General features: G+C 48.6%; 1 protein-coding gene across 1 annotated transcript in view; it reads right to left on the reverse strand.

Annotated features, from left to right (window-relative positions):
- The window catches only part of KLHL22 (kelch like family member 22), a 21,937-nt gene extending 20,555 nt beyond the window's left edge, over positions 1 to 1,382 (reverse strand). Inside the window, exon 1 of the mRNA XM_015409020.1 lies at positions 1,272 to 1,382. The gene's annotated coding sequence lies outside the window, so the exon portion shown is untranslated. The remainder of the gene's footprint in view (positions 1 to 1,271) is intronic.
- Positions 1,383 to 3,648: the final 2,266 nt, after the last annotated feature.

Raw genomic sequence — 3,648 nt, forward strand, 5'->3', positions numbered from 1 at the left:
ATGTGCTGTAACAATAAAATAAAAAAACCAAAACAAAAACAATCCATAGAGGTGGTGTGACTCTTCTCCATGCAGTGAGTCTTAACTACATAAAATGGGCAGAGTCCAAGAAACATAACATTTAAACAAGGAAAGGGCAGTATGAAACATGATATGTGGAACTAGTTAATATGCAAATGAGTGGGTCATGCTGAGCTGCTACAGTAAGTGGTAAAGAAATATTCAAAGGTACAATCCAGTACTTCTGAAAGTGCTAAATAATGATTCACCAAGAGTTTCAATACTATCTCTGTCTCCCTCAGGCTTGAACACAGACTTGGTTTTCCTTATTTACTAGAGAGGAATACTGTGGCCTGATCCACCCTTTACATATGTAAATCAACTCCGCTTATCATATTCCACCACTGCACCTTCCCAGATCAAATTTTATGTTTATCTCACTCTACCCATCTTCTATAACAGCTCTGTATGGATTTCTCTCCCTTTGATTGGATGTTGTTTTAAAGTGGTCTTCTTTATGGAATTCCCTACATCAGCCCATCAGTTGCTTATAACTCTAAGTATAAACAATGGCTATATATACACGATCTGATGAAGTGTGGTACAGTGGAACAAATGTTGCCAGTCTTTAAGGCACTACTGGATTTCTGTTTTATCACACTTGATTAGCATTTACATGCCATTCTGAATTTTTAAATGTCATCTAAGTCGTTGTTGATCCAAATTAAGCTTTGTAAAACATACAGCCACAAACAATCTAACAAGGTGAAAACCTTGGCTTTATGGCTTTAGTTTTAAATACATCTCCACAAAATAGCACAAGAGATTTTAGTTGACCCTTTAGCCCAAGAGCTTCAACAGCAGTTCATAAACCTCCTTACACTCGTAGCCCTGTCATTCACTATTAATCCAACCTACCACCCAAGGCTGTTGTGAGAAGAAGAGAGGGAGTGAGAGCTATGGACTTGCTTTTTTTTTTAAAGGCAGCAGAGAAGCGTCATACGAAAATAAGGCTTTTGTCGGTGCTGGAGGAAACTCGGTAGACAGTCACGCCGTGGGATGAAAGACAAAACAGCGCAGCAAAGTGTCTTGCATCCTGTCCTTAGACAAGCACCTACCAGTGCACCTCTCCAGGAAGCCAGGAGAGCAGCAGAACTCTGCACATGTTCAGAGACACTAAGATAAGGGCGGCTACAACAGCGAAGCCCTGTGCTGTCCAGCCATCCACCAGACAGTGTCAACACCATCTCCCCCGTCCTTTCCTTACTCACCTGTCCGGAATCGCAGAAACGGGAAAACAGCCGCCTCCAGAGCGCCCACCAGGCAAAGAGCCCCACCAAAAGCCTTACAAAAACTTGACTGCCACTTTGGGGGGTTGTAGGCAGGACTTCCGGGGCATTCGCGTCTCTTTCTGAGCTGCGTCTGCTTCCGTACAACAATTGACGCCACCCACTTTACCCCTCAAAATCCTCGAAGGGCCCCCACAAGTCCAGTGGGCGTGGCCTGGCTGAAAGCTCCTCCCCTGGGGGGGTGCGGTTGGGCTAGTTAGTAATGCCGCTCTAGGAGGCGCGCAGGAGCAGCAGAGATCCCCCGGTTTATCTTACAACCTTTAAGCGGAAACTCGTCAGGGTGAGCCTCTCTAGCTCTCCTGTCACCAGCCGGGTGCCGCTCCTTAAAGGGACAGTCGCCCCTTTCCGCACCCATCGGTGACAGCCACGGAGTCCTCCGAGCGCTCGCGAGTCGTACTCGCGCCCTAGAGGCTGAGGCTCGGAGAGAGCGGTGCTGCCACCTCATCGCGGCATTTCACTGCTCTGCACTGCAGCCGCGGAAAGCTGTGGGCGACGCTGGACAGGGACGGGGAACGAGTGGAAGCACCGTGGCAAGAGCGACGGAGAGAGAGTCGGAGTGTCAGCTGGTCTTCTACCCCGGGCAGCGCCTCTTGGTCTGGATTCACTTGTGCCTGATCAATGAAGGAGCGCTCGACTGCAGCCGCCTCTTCCCTTCCTCGCAGGGAAGGTGCGCCTGTTCCTTGCCCACAGCTTCCCCGCTTGGCCGCGCGGAGCCCAGGAGTTCCCTGGTCTGGACGCGCTAGCCAGTCACGGTCTCAGAACTACATTTCCCAGCATGCCCTGGTTTCTCTGAGGGGAAGGGCTTTGCGGGTCGCGTTTTGTCGTCACATCCGGTTGCCGGAAGACGCGTCTGTGCCCATTCAGGTTGCGAAGTCCGAACGGTAGCGGCAGCTGCAGAAGACGGTAGGCCGAAGCCGCCGGGATGGAGGATAGCGAATGGCGCAGCAACAACTTCAGGCAGAAGCTGGTCAGCCAGATGTGAGTATGGGTGCTGAATGGGGCCAAAAAGGTTTGGCGGTGCGCTAGGCCCTAAGCGCCTGTTCATGGATGGAAGGCCGGCCGGCCCGGAAGGGCGCTCGAGGCGCCGGGGGCTAGGTTTTGCGTCTGGTGGAGCTGGCCGGCCGGCCGGGCGGGCCTTTGCCAGCCTGGATCAGGAAATGATGTGAGGGCGGAGTCCGGGGATGGTAACCTGGGCTGAACGTCGGAGGCTGTTAGCGGACGTCGCGATTTGGCAGAGTTGTTCTTCCTGGTGTGCTAGTTTTCTGCTTGCAGGCCTTCAACTGGGGGAGCGTTCAAAAGGGATCTACCCCACCTCGGGTCTGAAGCGGTACCGTTGGTGGCCTAAAAGCCAGCCGACACATGTAGAATCCTGCACATCTTTGTATTGATTGTTCCTTCGCGTCAAAAGCTTCCTGTTTTACTATTTATTAAGTATGGTTTTTATTACGTTTTTCCTGCAAGGAGTTTAGGGTAGTGTCTGCCCCACCCCCATTTTAGGCTTACAACAGCCCTGTGAGTAAGGTTAGGGCCTAAGGAATTTCATGGCACAGTGAAGTTTTGAACATGTTTTCCCCAGAGCCTAGTCTCATATTCCAACTATTAAGGAAGGCATCTTAACTCCTTTTGCACACTTTGATGCATCCTATGTTTGTATTGTCAATTGTTTAACTTGATTCTTTTCTATTAATTTGTCATTGGTACATTGAATATTCTTTAAATTTGGTTGAGGACAGTGATGGGATAGTATGAGATCTGGCACTCTCACACACCCTTCCACCGTCCATAACCACTGTCCCCTAGGAGGCCTGTGGAAGCGGAAATCTTCTTTCATCTTGGATTGTGTACTGTTTTACTTGTTGATATGCTTTAAGTATTTTTAAACATTGACTTTAAATTAAACTATTCATTTGTTTGTTTCTGTTGTAAGTCACTTCCCTTGCAGGGAAGAGCAGCCTAATAAATCTAATATAATAATAATAGTAACAACAACTGTACAGTGGCTATATTTTTCTCATATGGTGTTTCTCACTTGTCGTACACAGTACAGTCTGACTTTTCATTTACTTGTACTTCTGTAAAAAATTTTGCTCTTCAGCAGTTAAGCCATGTTGGCCTGTGTGGTCAACTAGCATTTAAGGGCAAGAAGGGAGTATTCCCCAATCATCCTCCCCTGCAGTGTGAAATTGAATGGCTCAAAAGGCAGTGGCAGCAGAGGAGTAGCTGGCTTGGTCTTATTCTCCAAAGGTGCAACTTTTTGCCAGGCTTAACCCTTTCAAGAGGCTTCTGGAACATGAGTCCT

This window comes from Gekko japonicus, unplaced genomic scaffold (genome assembly GCF_001447785.1).
Source record: "Gekko japonicus isolate JY-2015 unplaced genomic scaffold, Gekko_japonicus_V1.1 scaffold19, whole genome shotgun sequence".
NCBI classification, from domain to species: Eukaryota; Metazoa; Chordata; class Lepidosauria; order Squamata; family Gekkonidae; genus Gekko; species Gekko japonicus.